This window comes from Capra hircus, chromosome 3, assembly GCF_001704415.2.
Source record: "Capra hircus breed San Clemente chromosome 3, ASM170441v1, whole genome shotgun sequence".
NCBI lineage: Eukaryota > Metazoa > Chordata > Mammalia > Artiodactyla > Bovidae > Capra > Capra hircus.
In genome coordinates, this window is record NC_030810.1 from 102,677,352 (window position 1) to 102,696,450 (window position 19,099).

At 42.0% G+C, this 19,099-nt stretch overlaps 1 long non-coding RNA gene across 1 annotated transcript; it reads right to left on the bottom strand.

Annotated features, from left to right (window-relative positions):
* Window positions 9,643-16,247, bottom strand: LOC102184392. Its single transcript, XR_309867.3, has 3 exons — window positions 16,018-16,247; window positions 10,751-11,226; window positions 9,643-10,104 (listed from the first exon to the last, which is right to left on the bottom strand). It is a non-coding gene; the product is annotated as an uncharacterized LOC102184392 (long non-coding RNA).

Genomic DNA, 19,099 nt, shown 5'->3' on the forward strand with positions numbered 1-19,099 from the left:
GTGTTTGTTAGCCATCTGTATGTCTTCTTTCTTTAAAGTATCTTCCACCTCAAACTCAACAGGAGGATGGCTGGTGAAAACCTTTCCATTTTGCTACAACATGTTCAGATGAGTAAATACAAAGGTGATTGATAGGTACTCAACAGAAGAAAGTAACTTTATATATTGAGATCATATTTTTTATATACTATTAAATAGGTAAAAGTAGTGTTTTATTGAGACTACAAGAGCAATGGCAAGAGAAACTATGGATGGAAGTTGTGCTTTGTATAGACACTACTGCTAATATGTGTTAAAGAAATTGTTGCGTGTTGCATCAGAAGACAAATGGATTTTATAGGAAGCTGACACATTACAAAACAAGATCTGACAAAACCATTGATAAAAACTGACTTTAACTTGCCAGATTTCCAGTGTCATTTGTGTGAAATAAGAAGAAATGGTATTTACTTTTTTATACCACAGATCATTGCCCATATATAGGCAATTGCCCTAGCACAGACATTTTGAATATGATAAGAATGATCATTTTGTTTATGAACATAATTATAGTTGATAAATATATCATAGTTGCATAAGTTAAATTAACAAATTATTTGCCAAATTTTACTGATCTGTTTAATAAATTCAAAAAGCTCAACATACATAGTATTGCAATACCACTGTTTAAATCAGCAGATAAGTATAAACAATGAAACTAAAACTTTTGACTCAAGATAGAAAAAGAATAAATTCAATTTTTTGTGGGAATTCCCTGGCAGTCAAGTGGTTAGGATTCTGTGCTTCCACCACATGGGGCACAGGTTCAAACCCTGGTAGGGGAGCTAAGATCCCACAAGACAAGGAGGCATGGCAAAGAAAAAAAAATGAAACATCTAATCACTATTACATCATTAAATGGATATTTATTAAGCACCTACTATGTGCTAGGCATCAGGCTCAGAGATGAGGATATAGCTACAAGCAAAAAGAAAATAGTTCTACTCTTGTGGAGCTTAGAATCTAGTGAGAAAAACAGATAATAACTACACAATAACTAAATGTTTAATATATTTTAAACATTGCTAATTTCTATAGAGAAGAAATGAAGGAAGGTTGGGGAACTGAGACTGCTGGGGCAAGAGGGCTGCTAGATTATACAGGGTGGTGAGAGAAGGCCTGTGTGATAACATTTTCTTTATAGGAAATGAAGACATGAACTTCATGAATATCTGGAACAACAACATTTTGGGCAGAGGGAATCATGAGTACAACTCAGGCAGAAGCATGCTTGCTCTTTCGGCACAGCAGAGGCCAGCGTGCCTGGATGGAGTGAGTGGGATGTCTGGGGTAGTTGCAGGAGCACAGAGATAACTTGGATCCAGTTTATGAAGATCTTATTGAATTTTGGCTTTTATAATGAGTGAAATGAGTATGTATTAGAAGATTTGGCGCAGAGGTGTGCCATTACCTAACCCATGTTTTAAAAGCATAGTTTATAATTTTAGTTGGTTTTTTTGAGAATAGATTGTGGGGTTAAGGGTAGATCAGAGTGGCCAAATGGGCTTCCCTGGTGGATCAGATGGTAAAGAACCAGCCTGCAATGTGGGAGACCTGGGTTTGATCCCTGGGTTGGGAAGATTCCCCTGGAGGAGAGCATGGCAACCCACTCCAGTATTCTTGCCTGGACAGAGGAGCCTGGTGGGCTACAGTCATGGGGTCGCAAAGAGTCGGACACAACTGAGCAATTAAGCACACACATACACACAGACTGGCCAAGTAGGAGGTCACCACACTAACCAAGGCTAGTGTTAACGCTGGCTTGGACCAGCAGGATTCATCAGTAAACAGATATGTGTATATAAGGAAAACGGGAGTCAGAGATAGCTTTCCTCTGATCTGTTTTCTTCGCCATAAAACTCCTCAAAAGTGTTCTGTGTACACTTTGTCTCTAATTCTTCTTTTAACCTGGTCAGTCAAGCTTTTATCTCCACCACTTCACCCAAATCATCAAAGTCACTGTTGACTTTCTGGTTGCCAGATACTATGACTCCTTTTTCAAATGTTGAGATTAGCTTAATAGAAAAGTATACTGACAATGAAAACTGAGCTGTTGAAACCAAAACAAAGGGTTAGTTGCTCAGTCATGCCCAGCTCTCTGCGACCCCATGGACTGCAGCCTACCAGGCTTCTCTGTCCATGGGATTTGAAACGAAAACAAAGAAACAGACAAATTCCAACAACTGTTAGTACTGGCCTATAGGTGGGGATTTCCTGGTGCCCCCTGGGGTTCTGCAGGGCACAGCCTGTGCAACTCTGAGTAGAGGCCCTGATTACCATTTGAAAAATAGTAATTATGATTTTACCAATACAGTCCAACCAGAAAAGAAAATCCAGAGAAAAGGGTGGATGCTAAACTGATAAAACTGCAACTGCCATCTGCTATCCACAGATTATTTTGTGTTCATCAAAATAGTCTAATTTCTCTTAATTGATCAATGGATAAATTTGAATGCAAAAGTAAACTTAAGTGAATAAACTCTTGTCTGTTTTACATATAGTGGTCCCAACTTAAGATTTTATCTGAGAAATGGTTGTAGTTGTTACAATATTTTAAAGTTTCCACAGAACATTAAAGATTCCATGCTATATAAATGGGTATTCTATTAAAAATAATTGCAAGTGATATTTTTCCTTATAAAACATAAATGTCATTGTAATATAAATGGTATTTTTACTATTTTTATTATTAGCATGCAAATTATGTTTAAGAAAATAACATGCCTAACCAGAGAAAACCATAAAGTCACTTATAGATTGTCTGACTTGGGAGCACATGACCTTTAACTTGGGCACTAATTCACGTATAGAACTTCTGGTTAATCTCTATCTTGATATATGTTGTCTAAAGGATGGGAAAATGCAATCATATTTCTCTTATTTTTCAATATCAGAATATACTTGAAATACTATTCAGTGTTATTATTGAACATTAGGCATTTTACTACACAAATTTATTCCTCTTTGATATGTTACTGAGACAACCAATTTGTGGAATCTTCTTTTTTTCTTCTTTAACATAAGGGGTTTTTTTTGTTTTGTTTTAACAGAAGGCAGTATGTGTATGTTTTGAATAACATTAAATGCATTCTTCCATTATTAAATTTAAAAATATCACCTGTGCCCTGTTCAAATAATTTTGGGAAATGTAGCTCTAGAGCACTGTTCATCAAATTTCTTTTACAAAATAACACGTGCACTTCACTAATGAATTAGTACCTTTATTACTGGGCTAATTTTAAGTACGACCTAATGCAGAGCAAAAAATTTAAACTTACAATATTAGATTATTATAAGAAACACTTCCTGTTTGAGTCAGGCTAGACACCAGTCAGTGTTGTGTAGAGTCTTTGAGGACCAGAGTCGGAGACTCAGCCCCGTGAGCTGACAGATACGTTTCAAGCGTTAATATCTACTTGACCACAAGAGGGCAGTGGTAGGAAGACAATGGGCTATGCAGGTAGGTAAGACCCTCTTTTTACAAGCTAGCAGGTGGCTTCCAACGTGCCTCTGAGTCTTGTCTCGGACGTTTGAAAATGACGGCATCATTTATGACAGTATACACTAAGCTAGTATTATTGTGAAGATTAGATGAAATAATGTATTTTGAAACGGTTTCTAAATAAGTATTGTATGAAATATTTGCCATTTGAAGTAAATTCAAGGACCATTGACTCTTCATCTCATTTGCTTTTTGCTTGATTTTATGCTAACATTTCTCTCTGCCTTTTGTTCTATCAGGTGATTTTCTGGCTTATATTTTCCTCTTCTGGCTTTTTTCCTGTATTTCTAGCTCCTTAACTGGCTACATCTAACAAAGCTTGCTGACTTGTAGGCTCTTACTGTGCTCTGTATAATTCTTGTAATGACTGCACAAGGGCACGTAATCTGCCTTCTTTTTGCAGGCTAGGAATCAGAGTTTCAGCAATTTGTTCATGGTCACAGGGCTGAACAAATTTTAGAAGCAAGCTTTGATTCTGGGCTATCTGACTATAGCAATGGGCCCAACCAGGTTATAGAAACCAATCAGTAAGTTAGAAAAGGGAAGTTCAATAGTAACAATAGTAAAAGAAAGAGCTCAGTTCAGTTCAGTCGCTCAGTCATGTTCAACTCTTTGCGACCCCAGGGACTGCAGCATGCCAGGCCTCCCTGTCCATCACCAACTCCCAGAGTTTACCCAAACTCATGTCCTTTGAGTCAGTGGTGCCATCTAACCATCTCATCCTCTGTCGTCCCCTTCTCCTCTCTCCTTCAATCCTTCCCAGCATCAGGGTCTTTTCAAATGAGTCAGCTCTTCGCATCAGGTAGCCAAAGTATTGGAGTTTCAGCTTCAACATCAGTCCTTCCAATGTAGATACAAGATACGACAGAGGCTAAGGAAAAGTACTCAGAGAAGGACAAACTTGGAAGGGGTCCATGTGATTGGAAAATTTGGTTCAGCCACCAGGTAGCAGAGGAGCTCTCTGGTTTAGCCAGACCAGAGCTGATCTGGAGTTGCCAGGCAAACAGACCACCTTCCCAGTGCAGGGCAAGGGGGCCTTGAGAACCTGTGTGGCTTGGGTCTGCCATGGGCATCTAGGCCACAGTGGGAGCAGGAGGCCTTCAGCGAATGCCAGCAGCTAGGAGACTTGAGACGGAGCTGAAGCTCTGTGTGGAAGGCCACCACCCCCTTTCATCAAACAGAAGGCTGTGTGCACTTGGGCCAGTGGGGACTTTGGTTTCAGGGTTAGAGGGATGAGAAAAAGGGTCATCTTCATGCGGAGACAGCCTGACTGGGGCGAGAACCTTCAGATGCCCTCACACTCACGTGTATCTGCCCTGGTCCCAGCTGCGTGGAAATCGCAGGAAGCCCCTTCCACCTGCAGTGTCTCTACAGCACCCTCTATGGAGAAAGTCTAACGTCGTGCTCGCTTTTACAGAGAAGTGAGCACGATGTCCATTGTTCACCATAAAGCACATATTAAAGAGTGCATTTGAAGCCAAGAAGCAATAAATTGATGACTGACATAGTGGTGTGCTCTCTCGCTTGCTCTCTCTCACACACACACACAAACACACATTCACACACACTCGTAATGTCACAGAGACCTTTGTTTCTCAGACAAATAGACCACATCACTGTCCTGGAAGGACTTACACCGGAGATAGTGATTGGGTTCACACTTCAGTAAAGCAACTGAAGAGGAAATCTTGTTTCGGTACTGTAAGGATATTTATATCCACCAGGGGGCAGTAAAGCTATGCCTTAAACTAAACTGCAGCAGCAATGCTTGGTCGTGAATTACCTGGAAATTCTTATGCTACATAGTACTCTCGAAGGGCCTTCTGAATTCTGGCTATTGGTGAGGCGAATTGGAGACAAAGAGAAAAAGGACAATCACTGTCATCTCTGGGAGTAGTTCTTCCTGATTGGAGTTTGGATCCGAGATGTCAGCGTGGACTTGGGAAAAGAATGTGATACTTCTACCTCTTAAAAGCGAATCATGACTGAGAGGAGGTATTGGGTTGACCACAAAGTTCATTCTGGTTTTTCCAAAACAAGAACGAACTTGTTGGCCAACCCAATTCTTCCAAAGTCCAATGGAGGAGAGACACAGGCTTAAATTAAAGGCTGCAGCTTTAATATTGCTTCCCATTCACATGCAGGGACTCAGGAGGTATCCTTGACCACACCATTCAGGTCTTTTACAGATCCCAGTAAGTTGATGCAAATCCAGAGGTTGTTCACAGATTGTTTAGAATAATGAAGAATAGAGACTCCTGTACTTGTTCTGCTGCTGGTGGCAACTGATCCCAGAGATAAAGAATTCACTAAATGAACTGAGGGTGGTTCCAGAATATACGCCTGGTTTAGGGACGGCACTTGGGATAGGTGGACAGGTAGACAGGGGACTAGCCTAAAAGCCTATTTGCATAGTAAGCACTTTTATTTTTGCTTGTAGCTCTAAACATATGGAAAATTTGCTAATTATGTTTCAATTCAGTCCTTATACACTACTTAGAACGTGACAGTTCATCATAGCAAACAAAAAGGCACTTTTAAAAAACCATTTACATAAAAATTATGTGTGGCTGAAATCTAACATACAGGAGAAAAGGAAAGATATACCCATTTGAATGTAGAGTTCCAAAGAATAGCAGGGAGAGATAAGAAAGCCTTTCTCAGCGATCAAGGCAAAGAAATAAAGGAAAACAACAGAATGGGAAAACTAGAGATCTCTTCAAGAAAATTAGAGATATCAAGGGAACATTTCATGCAAAGATGGGCTCAATAAAAGACAGAAATGGTAGGGACCTAACAAAAGCAGAAGATATTAAGAAGAGGTGGCAAGAACACACAGAAGAAAAGATCTTCATGACCCAGATAATCACAATGGTGTGATAACTCACACTCACCTAGAGCCAAACATCCTGGAATGTGAAGTCAAGTGGGCTTTAGAAAGTACCACTACGAACAAAGCTAGTGGAGGTGATGGGATTCCAGTTGAGCTATTTCAAATTCTAAAAGATGATGCTATGAAAGTGCTGCACTCAACATGTCAGCAAATTTGGAAAACTCAGCAGTGGCCACAGGACTGGAAAAGGTCAGTTTTCATTCCAATTCTAAAGAAAGGCAATGCCAAAAAATACTCAGACTACTGCACAATTTCACTTATCTCAGATGCTAGTAATGCTTAAAATTCTCCAAGCCAGGGTTCAGCAATATGTGAACCATGAACTTCCAGATGTTCAAGCTGGTTTTAGAAAAGGCAGAGGAATGAGAGATCAAATTGCCAACATCTGCTGGATCATGGAAAAATCAAGAGAGTTCCAGAAAAACATATATTTCTGCTTTATTGACTATACCAAAGCAGTTGACTATGTGGATCACAATAAACTGTGGAAAATTCTGAAGGAGATGGGAATACCAGACCACCTGACCTGCCTCTTTAGAAACCTATATGCAGGTCAGGAAGCAACAGTTAAAACTGGACATGGAACAACAGACTTGTTCCAAATAGGAAAAGGAGTACATCAAGGCTGCATATTATCACCCTGCTTATTTAACTTATACGCAGAGTACATCATGAGAAACGCTGGGCTGGAGGAAGCACAAGATGGAATCAAGATTGTGGAGAAATATCAATAACCTCAGATATGTAGATAACACCACCCTTATTGCAGAAAGTGAAGAGGAACTAAAGAGCCTCTTGAAAGTGAAAGAGGAGAGTGAAAATGTTGTCTTAGAGCTCAACATTCAGAAAACTAAGATCATGGCATCTGGTCCCATCACTTCATGGCAAATAGATAGGGAAACAGTGGCTAACTCTTTTTGGGGGGGCTCCAAAATCACTGCAGATGGTGATTGCAGCCATGAAATTAAAAAACACTTACACCTTGGAAGGAAAGTTCTGACCAACCTAGACAGCATATTAAAAAGCAGAGATGTTACTTTGCCAATAAAGGTCCGTCTAGTTAAGCAATGGTTTTTCCAGTGGTATGTATGGATGTGAGAGTTGGACTATACAGAAAGCTGAGCACTGAAGAATTGATGCTTTTGAACCGTGGTGTTGGAGAAGACTCTTGAGAGTCCCTTGGACTGCAAGGAGATCCAACCAGTCCATCCTAAAGGAGATCAGTCCTGGGTGTTCACTGGAAGGACTGATGTTGAAGCTGAAACTCCAATACTTTGGCCACCTAGTGCAAAGAGCTGACTCATTTGAAAAGACCCTGATGCTGGGAAAGATTGAGTGCAGGAGGAGAAGATGATGACAGGGGATAAGATGGTTGGATGGTGTCACCAACTCAATTGACATGGATTTGGGTAGACTCCGGGAGTTGGTGATGGACAGGGAGGCCTGGCGTGCTGTGGTTCTTGGGGCTGCAAAGAGTTGGACATGACTGAGTGACTGAACTGAACTGAAACTTAACAAAGTCAAAAACACACCAAAAGATATTGTACATCTCAGAGCAGAAAAAAGGGGTAATTTCCCCAATATAGTATGCATGTCACAAATCAATAATAAAATGATCAATGATCTAAATATTAGGTAAATTGTATAACTGGGCAGTTTCCAAAAAAAAGAAATATTATGACTCCTAGACAGAAGAATTGAGCTGACTTGCTAAGAAAAACCTCAAATCTACTCTGAATTATCAGTTTTACTTATTGGATTGATTAGCGTGAATGAGTTCAAAAGTGAATTCATTGTGTGAGTTTGTGGGGAAACATGAAGCTTTATACACTGTCAGGAGGGATATAAATTCGTGAAACATTTATAGATGAAAAAATTGACAATATATCTCAGTTTTATCCTCTGAGGTAGCAACTGTACTTACGGCCATGCATTACGTGTCCACACTCTCCAAGGCATGAAGAATGTATGGTATGTCACTGTAGTGTCGTTCACAAGAGCCCAGATTGGGGGTTCCCATGTGTCTCTGACTTCCCAGGTGGCACTCGTGATAAAGAACCTGCCTGCCAACGCAGGAGATGTAAGAGACAAGATTTCAAACTCCAGGGAAGAGCCCCTGGAGGAGGGTATGTACTTTCGCCTCCAGTCCTCTTGCCTGGAGAATCCCATGGACAGAGGAGCCTGGCGGGCTACAGTCCATAGGGTCACACAGAGTAGAACAAGATTAAGAGACTTAGCATGCACGTGTCTCTATATTATTATTCAAGCTGCAAACTGAATGAAGGCACTCTTTATGCACAGAAATCCCCAACTTATTGAATCTGTTGTGAGGAAAATCAGTGAGCAAGACAATGTGGAGTTTCTTATTTTGTTAAAAGAAGGGAGGATATACATGTTTTTGTGTGGCTTTTTGCACATAAAATACCCTGAAAGGATATCTGAGAAACAGATCACTATTGGCTAAAGGAATTGGAGTAGCAAGAGGGAATCACATTCTGTATCCTTCCTGCCTTCTGGGTTTGGAACCAAATGAATATATGATAATCATGCGTAATATCAAAGGAGACTTGCTGGAAGCTAGGCCTCAGGGACCGGAACACAGATGTGAGGGACCACAAGGATCTGTTCCATTAATGTTTACATCACTAGTTCCTACAAGGTGGCCTCCATCTTTCTCACCACCAATAAATTAAGCTTCTCTGGCTGAGGAAGATGATCATAATCATCCCTAATTTTGATGACAGAGGTAAAAAGAAGAACATAGGAGGTAGGAGCGGGACTGCGAAGGCACACGTCCTGTTAGTTTGGATGATGTTTTGAGAACCGACTTTAAAAAAGCAGGTTTCTCACCTTGGGCAAATGAAGCTGGGAGTTACAGCAGAGACCACGACCCACAAAAAAGAGTAACTAAAAATTAGCATTCATACATTCAACCAGCACTGTTTATTTCCTATGTGTCAGGCACTATTCTAGAAGCTTGAGATGAGTCTGCGGGGGAGGGGGGGGAGGGTGGAAACACACTTTGCCCATTTGGAGATGACATTTTGGTGAGGGAAAAAAGACAATAGACAAAAACACAGCAAAGAAATTATATGTAAAGTATATTGTATGTATGTAAAGTTGTAAGGCTCAGAGAACTGCACTCTGGAAAGGACACTCAGGGACAGCCTCTAGTGGACTGACAAAGTTTATTGTCCAATTGTGTAGTTTTATAATTTTCAGGGAATAGAGCATAAGGCTGACTTGCACGTAGCCATTCCAGATAAACATTAAAACATTCAAGCATAAAATACAGTTCCCACCGCCCAAGCCATAACATAGCTTTGGCGAAACTCTAAAGGGAGTCTTATCATGAAACAACAGTCCTTGCTCTCAGAAACAGGTGATCAGAAGGAAGCCTTCGAACGCCTCCAGGCCGGGCGTATTGACCCTTCGTCATCCTTTCCTAGCCTTGGGCACTCAGTGAACGCTCATAACCGTTTATTATGCTCGTCCCAGCTTCCAACCTTCGTCATGAGTGGAGCAAATACATTTTCAGTTTCAGTATTTGCTCAAAGCCTTCCAGCTCCTCCACGTTTCCTCCCTTTTTCCTCAAGAGCAAGGACTGCTGCAGCCATTTTCACTCTCGCTTTTTGGGCGGCGGTGGCTCGAGCACATAACGTTCAGAATCCTATAAGAACAATAACAAACAAACAGATCAGCGCATAAGAAGCCATTGTATGGGGTACCCAATTTTTCGGATTTAAAAAGGAAGTACTAGCGGATAGTGTATTATAGAAGTCAGTGTTATATAACACAGGGGGAATGCTGCTAAAGGTAGACGTGATCTGTATTTGTTGATCTATCTGAGCTTGTTGGGCCCAGAGATCATGAGAAGCCTTTTTCCAAGCAGTAATGAAATCATGATTTTGAATAGAATTATATAATGCCATTCCAGAAACTGTACCAACAGTTACAATGGAAATAATACCCACTATGGTAGCTATAATCCAACCAATAAAGCATTTGCTTCTTTTCAGGGATTCTCTCAGAACAAAAGACAACAACATGGAATCTGACCAAGGTTCAGAAATCTTAACTGGAACCCACAAATCAGTCCTTTGCCGGACTAAAAAACCACTGTCTTCAGTAACATTAACTGGCACATTAAGATTTAAACAAGTATACAAACGACAGTACAGGACAGAATTGAGCCATTGCTCCTAAACTGTCCAATAGCAAAAAGACGGGGTGCATTTACACAAGCATGAACATAACCCGTATAATTACACTCAATAGTATAATTACGTGGAATGGAAACATGTGCATAAGCATACCAGTCTCTAAACCAGGACAAGCCAGCAGGAGTTTTCCAAAGATGCCAGTGTTCAGGCCCCAGGACTGGACTGATTATCCGGGGTCTGGGAGGTGTATCATTCATTGTACCAGTTCAAAAGTTCATCGCGTTGATGCTAGAGTCCTGTTTGTGTTCTGTTAAAATGTGGTGCTGAAACATTATACCATTGGCAGGTGTGATTATTTTCTGTGATTCTGAGCAATTCACAAAGAGTCCATGAGGCCCCCAATCAACAAAGTCATGTTGGCGTGAACAGAAACTTCTTTAAACCTTCCTCTACAGGTGGACCAGTCCATCCCTGGCACAGATGATTTTTTCTTTCAGGATAGGTTGTCATAAGGAGGAAGGCATCTGTTGCAATTTCTGTTTTAGTGCTGTGACCAATCAGGGGGTGTGGAGCAAGGTCTGTCCGTCTTCTCACTCTTTTGAGTGGGACCCACTGCTCGGTTCCATCATCTAAAATGACAAGATAATATCCCTTGCCTAGGAACTTAAGTGTTCCTGGCCACCACTGATTAAGACATTTAACCCAAACAGCAGTTTGTTCAGGCATACGTGAGGGTGAATCAGAAAAATGTCGCTCTGTTCATGTTTCCTGACTGTGTAGAGACAAATTAAAATAATTGCTTGAGGCAAATTAAAATAATTGATTGTTAGAAGGGCTATAGGCAAAATGGCTTTAGGTCCATAGGGGCCCCTTGGTTTATTCCCCGTTTTGTTTATTAAGAATGAGCTTGAGTGTATGGTGGGCCCATTCAATGACGGCTTGACCTTGAGGGCCGTACGGGATGCCAGTAAGATGGCAAATACTCCATTGATGCATGAAATCACGAAAAGCATTGGCTGTAAAAGCAGGACCATTGTCAGTTTTGATGGAGGCAGGGATCCCCATCACAGAAAAACATTGCAGAAGAGCTGTGACTGCAGCTTCAGTAGTCAAACTGTCCAAATGAAGCCGGAAAAGGTGTCTGACTACAAATAACAATTTAAAAGGGAGCAGTTTGTAATGTGTAAAATCAGCTTGCCATAATTCTTTTGCTTGTAAGCCTCTAGGATTAGTCCCTTGGGGACTAGTGGTCAAACGAAAGGGGGCACATGTGGCACAGGTCCAAACAACTTTTCTAGCCGTTTGTAACGGTATCTTATATTGAACGTGTAGTCTATTAGCGTTAGTACGGAAGAGCTGATGTTCCTGTTCGGGGGAAGAAAATATAGGGGCGATGAGGCGATCAGCCAAATCATTGCCTAAATTGAGGGGTCCTGGTAAATGGGAACGAGCACGGATGTGAGTAATAAAGAAGGGATGGAGTCTAGCTCTTATTTCTTGCTGAATCAATAAGTACAAATGTATAAGATCATTTTCATTGGATACAAAATGAGCCATTACAAAAGATGGGAAAAGCTGTGCCACGTAGCGAGAATCAGTTAAAATATTCAATGGGGTTTTTATTAGAGTAAGTAAACAATATAATGTGAATAATTCTGTTTTTTGAACAGATTGATAAGGACTTTTATTTATTTATTTATTTATTTATTTTGTAGAGTGGGACCTATTATGGTTGCCCTTCTTGCCTTATTTCCATCTATAAAATAATTAGGTGCATTCATGAGAGGGTGTTCAGAAACAATATTGTTGATGATAAAAGAAGTATTTTGTAAGAAATTCCATAATTTTCCTTAGGTGGGTTGGCCAATAACTCCCCTGAATAATCAGCAAGGGCTATCTGAATGGTAGTGGACACCTGGAGAGCATTATCAATTTCTGTTTTTGTCAAAGGTAGGTAAATCTGAGTAGGGTCATATCCAGCTATACTGCACAAACAAGAGCGTGCAAGAAAAATGATTTTCCCTATTAAGTCTATATAGGAAACAATGCATTTAGTCTGTTTGGAATGGAGATATACACATTCAATAGGGTGATTATCCTGCACTATAATGGCAGTAGGAGATATTTTAGTACCAAAGACATATACCTGAAAAGGGGAATTGTAATTAATATGGTAAACAAATGTTTGTTGAATTTTCTGTTCTATCAATTGTAATTTTTTCTTAGCATCAGGGGTAAGTTGTCGGGGACTATTTAAATCAGAGGAACCTTCTAATAATTTGAATAAGTTTTGAAAAGCATATGTGGGAATTCCCAAGGTAGGTCGTAGCCAATTAATATCCCCAAGAAGTTTTTGGAAATCATTAAGTGTTTGTAAATTATCCCTTCTAATAGAAAGCTTCTGTGGCTATACAGTGGAGAGGTCCATAAGATATCCAAGATATTTAAAAGGGGAATGGTGTTGCAATTTATCTTCTGCTATTAGTAGCTCATGATTAGTTTAGTTATGACCTCATTACCTAATAAACTTAATTGAGATTCTGAGGAAGAAGCCAATAAAATGTCATCTATGTAATGAATGAGATATGCCTCAGGGAATTGCTATCTGATGGGGTGCAAAATTTTATCAACAACGAATTGACAGACCATAGGGGCGTTCATCATACCTTGGGGCAGGACCTTCCATTGATACCATTGAGCAGGGGATTGATTATTAATAGAAGGTATTGAGAAGGCAAAGCGTTGCCTGTCATCTGGATGTAAAGGTATAGTGAAAAAGCAGTCTTGTAAATCAATAATCATAATAGCCCAGTCCTTAGGGACCATAGCAGGGCTTGGGAGTCCTGGTAGTAATGCTCCCATAGGAATCATTATAGTGTTAATGTTTTTTAAATCTGTTAGCATTTTCTATTTACCTGATTTTTTTTTTTTAATGACAAAAACTGGTGAATTTCATGGTGATTGAGTAGTTTTCATTTTATTTTGTTGTAGTAGTTCAGCCACCAAAGTATGCAAAGCGGACAGTTTTTTGTTTTTGTTTTGTTTTTGTTTTTGATAGGGGCCATTGAGCTGTCCAGATAGGTTTATTAGACTTTTAGTTTAACTTTAGTGGCTTTATTTCAGTGACCCCTAAGAAAAAGGTTCATTTAATTGTATAGTCGCTTGAGCTTGTTGTAGAAAGTCTCTTCCCCACGAATTTAATGGTAATGGGGCAACGTATGGTTTAATATAAGCGACTAATTGATCAGCGCCCAGGGCTTGTAAGTAAGATGAACTAACATAAGTTTGAGCTGCATCTGCAGTTCTTATTCCCACCAGCTGGTGTGAGGTTAAAATTGTAGGCCAGTCCGAAGGCCATTCTTTTGTTCTTATGATGGAAACATTTGCCCCAGTGTCTAACATTCTTTCAAAAGTTCTTTCTCTGATTTTTAATTTTAACATGGGCCTACTGATTTCTTTTATAATAGTAGAAAGGGCTGCAGTAACGTTCGTACTCCCAAAGCCACCGGTTCTGGCGTCTGCTTTTCTATTAAGTGGGGGCACATAAGGTAATAGCAATAACTGAGCAAATCTGTCACCCTTTTGTAAATACAAGTTGTGAGTCACATGTAACATTATTGCAGTTTTACCTGTGTAATCTTTATCAATGATCTCAGTATGTACAATTATCTTGCGCATGGTGTTGTTTTGTTCCAATAGGAGGTCTGTAGTATTTTTTGGTATAGGGCCAAAATATCCAGTTAAGATTTTCATAGGATTATTTACCATTAATAACTCCATATCTCAGGGAGTAGGAATGTCTATACATGTGTTATGTCTGGTAGCCGCTGTTAATTTAGTAATATTTGGTTGTCTTCCTTGTTTAATGGGGCTAGAGGAGAGCCCCTGTTCTAGCTTCCTGAAGGAGGTGTCTGAATGGGTAAAGTATTACCTTGTTTATCAAATTTAGAGCGGCATTCAGTCAGCCAGTGATTCCCCTTTTTACATCTTGGGCAGAGCCCGGGGGGCTTAGTTTTAACAGCCCCTCCTTTGTCAGGAGAAAGACCTGTTTGCGGAGGCAAGCGACATTGCTTCCGCATGTGTCCCGGTTTGCCGCAGTTAAAACATTTAACTTCAGACTTTGGGGAAACATTTAAGGTTTCTAAAGCGGCTATTTTAGCTTTATGTTGAATTGTCCCCACATTCCTGTAGGCTTTCAAGTATTTCATAACTTCTCTTTGCCCCCTAAGGGGTCTGATAATAGCCTGACAATCTTCATTAGCATTATCAAAGGCTAATTGTTTCAAAATCATTTCTCGGAAAGATGCATCCTTAAGACTGTGATCAATGGCCTCTTTCAATTTATCAATAAATTGAGTATATTTTTCAGTTGGTCCCTGAGATATTTTTACAAAAGATCCATTAGAGGTGGAACTGTCGATTTTAGCCCATGCTCTGATAGCTACTTCCTTAATCTAGTATAACATGGGCAGCTGCACAAATTGTAATTGTGCATCAGTTTTAGCCATAGCTCTGGTGCCGGTGAGAATTTTAAAATTTAGTCCAGTAGGGTTTTCCCTGCTTTGCTGTTCTTGCAAGATTAATTGGCTTCATCCGTGACCCACATTTGCCATTGTAGTAGCTGTTGTGGAGTCATAACCATTTTAGCAACTGTAAAAAAATCTGCATGAAGCCACTGATCTGCCTGGCCCCTAAGAAATTCCGTACAGTAGGGTGAGGTAGGTCCATTTAACGTACATGCCTTTTTGAATTGCGTGAGCAAACCAAAATCAGGTGACTGCCATTGATTATGTCCAGGTTGAGAATTATTAAATTGGACCGGAAAAGCCCACGCACAAAGAGGCATGTGCGTGGAGGCATGTCCGAGGAGGAATGCTAGGAAATAGGGGAGCAGTAGCAGCAGCGGACAGCGTTGCAGCAGTTGTTAGAGGCTGGTTAATATGAGCTCGCAAAAAGCAAGGTAAAGGTGGATCAGGGGCCTCTGGCAAAGTTGATTGTTTAATTGCTTTTAGCACCTGTAACTCTTGTTTGTCCGTAATCTGCTCTAGCGTGACATTTTTCTGATTTAAAACCTCTGATAGATCTTTCTCTTCTAATTCACATTCATGCAGGGATCGAACAGTTTCAACCTTTAAATTTCCTCCCGAGCCATCTAATTGTTCCATAACAGCCCATAAAAGAGACCACTGTGGGGGAATTTTTACTCCCTGTCTATAAGCTTTTAGAACATTGTTTTTTACTCTGGTCTAAATTTGTAAATCTAAGGTTCCTTCCTCAGGGAACCATGGATTATATTCAACCACTGTCTAGTAACAATTAGTTAACTGCTCTTCAGGCAGATTAACCCCATATTGTTTCAAGAAATGATGCATGAGAAGAACAAAAGGAATTTTACTTGTCTGATGTCCCATCCTGCTTACCTCGCTTCTGCAGGAGTGCGGCCCTTCTTCAAAATCAGTCTGCTGCTTCGAGCCCCACGTTGGGCGCCATCCATAAGGCTCAGAGAACCGCACTCTGGAAAGGACACTCAGGGACAGCCTCTAGTGGACTGACAAAGTTTATTATCCAATTGTGTAGTTTTATAATTTTCAGGGAACAGAGCTAAAGGCTGACTTGCACGTAGCCATTCCAGATAAACATTAAAACATTTAAGGAAAAAATACAGTTCCTACCGCCCAAGCCATAACATAGCTTTGACGAAACTCTAAAGGGAGTCTTATCATGAAACAACAGTCCTTGCTCTCAGAAACAGGTGGTCAGAAGGAAGCCTTCGAAAGCCTCCAGGCCGGGCGTATTGACCCTTCGTCATCCGTTCCCAGCCTTGGGCACTCAGTGAACGCTCATAACCCTTTGTTATGCTCGTCCCAGCTTCCAACCTTCGTCATCAGTGGAGCAAATACATTTTCAGTATTTGCTCAAAGCCTTCCAGCTCCTCCACATAAAGTGTTACCCAGGAAAAGAAGTGTTACCAAGGAAAAGAAGATAAACTGTCTAAGGTGATTGAAATGAGGGAAAGAGTGGCAGATTGTAGTTTTAAACAGGAGGATGAGGGTGGTAATATTTCATTTAGAAAGCCACTTACAAACAAAGACTTGAAGGAGGTGAGGGAGTTAGTCATGAAGACTGTTCCAGCCAGTACAAGCGAAGGGCCCTAGGCGGAGGTGGGTGGTGTTTGTGCTGGGAATATACTGGAAACATAGGGAAATGGTTAAAATAGAGCCCTTGCCCCCCACCCCCACCCCAAGGGATCCTTGTTTCTCTAGGTTTTGAAACCCCTCAGTGACTCTCCTCATCCTCAGGTTAAATCCAAGCCCTTTCCCACAGTGTACAATGCTCTCATCAGAGCAGCATCCACCCACTGTCCTAGCTTACCTCTTCTTCTTTCTCCTCCATGCTGCAGTCACACTGAGCTTCTCCCCTACCCAGGCCATGTTTATCTTATGCATCTCTGAGTCTGAATGCCCTCCCACGTCTCCATGTCCGGCTCCTTATCTTCAGTTGCCATCCAATTCCTGCTTAAACATCACTGCTTCCTGAAGGCATCCTAGACCCCAAACCGGACCCCGCCAGCTCCCATGGCCACCTGTGCTCCCCTGCCATCGTTCTCATCACAGGGTACTGGCCCGGTCTCCTGTCTCTACACCGAGTTAGAAGAGTGCTGAGAATGTGCGCCTCACATTCAGGACACAGCCTGGTAGACAGGAGACACTCAATGCATACGTGTAGGTTAAGCTTAGGTGACTGAACAATTACGGGTTCGCTCAAGAGCTCCCTCTGCCCTTCGGAGAAGAAACCAAGCTGCTGCTGCTGGTAAGTCGCTTCAGTCGTGTCCAACTCTGTGCGATCCCATAGACGGCAGCCCACCAGGCTCCCCCGTCCCTGGGATTCTCCAGGCAAGAACACTCGAGTGGGTTGCCATTTCCTTCTCCAATGCATGAAAGTGAAAAGTGAAAGTGAAGTCGCTCAGTCGTGTCCGACTTTTAGCGACCTCATGGACTGCAGCCTATCAGGCTCCTCCGTCCGTGGGATTTTCCAGGCAAGAGTGCTGGAGTGTGGTGCCATTGAGGAGCCCTGCTATCCAGGCAGCAGGGGGCGCTGGTGGGTCACAATCACAGAATCTTAGGGCGTGACTATGCCACGCACACATGGCAGGTCATAGAGGCTAAGAACCTCAGAATCTTGATACAAGCAGGGAACAAAAGCCATTTGGCTTCTGATATCATGGACTCACTAGGCTGCTGAGGAAGGGGCATATCTCCTGCTAGTCCAGGGAAGACAGTTTTCGGAAGCCAAGCTTGAGAAGCACGAATTGAAGAGAAAAAAGAAGTGACCAGAGCAGGTAACCCTGCCTGTCTTCCTGACTGTCCGCTCCTCCATTTACTCACTCCTTGGTGTTGAAGTCTACATGGTGGCATACAGTGTTAGGTGCCGAGAACAGCAGCAAGCAGGGCAGTGGGGACTCCTGTATTCATCAAACAACACAGCAAAGAAGACAGACGGTTAGGGAAACCATGGGAAAAACGTAGCAAGAAGTACAGGGAACGCCAAGAACTCATATCAGAGCCACAGACCCTGTGCATTAGGGATGTCTTCCTCAAGTGATGTGTGAGCTGAGACTTCAGATTGGAGTATAATTTAGTGAGTGCAAGGAGGGGTGTTCAAGGCCATGGGAAGAGCGGTGCAAAGGTCCAGACAGAGGCCAGCAGAATTTAGCAAGGATCTGCTCGGGGCCAGTCTGACAACACAGAGGAACAGTGGCTGGAGATGAGGTGGGCTGGGGGGCAGAGGTCCGACAAGGCAGCCTCGCATCCTCCAGGCAGAGGAACAAAGAACACTGGAAGGCATGGGGTCTGCCGGCACTGCCCTTTCCCTCCCCTTTGGTGCACAGGACTCACTCCCAAGCTGCTCTCCATCTTTGACGTCTCTATCTCCACTGGGGACTTGTTCTCAGGACCCACCCAAAGAGGAAGTGCTGGGAGGGGTTGACTGGGAGGAGCCAGGTGAACCCTCTGGTCACTAGGCTGAGAACTGCTCCTATAGAAACAGCCCAGCCTGCACTTGGAAGGGTAGAGCCTGACATACTGGATTTCCCAGTGGGCAGGAGGCTCCCAGCTGTCAGTCCAGGGGCCCTGGCTGCAGAGGGAGAAAGGTGAACCACAGACACAGAGGAGGAGAGAGAGGATGGAAAACAGTGGCAGAGAGGCAGGGAGAAGAAATTGTGAAGAAAGCAAAACATGCTCAGAGAAATGCAATGGAAAAAGTTTTAAAGGGCTCGCTGTCCATCCCACCACCTGCTCCTCACCCTCTTCCAACTCCACCTCCTTTTCCCTGATCTCAGGTCTGGCCCTGCAGGGGACAGAAGGGACAGGTTCAGACAAGAAGGAGCCTGAGTCATTTACCAGGCTCCCAGCACACACACCTGCATGCATACACACGTGTGCGCACACACGCACATGCACAAGCTCACTCTCCAGGGCTGCAGGGTGCCCAAGGGCACACAGA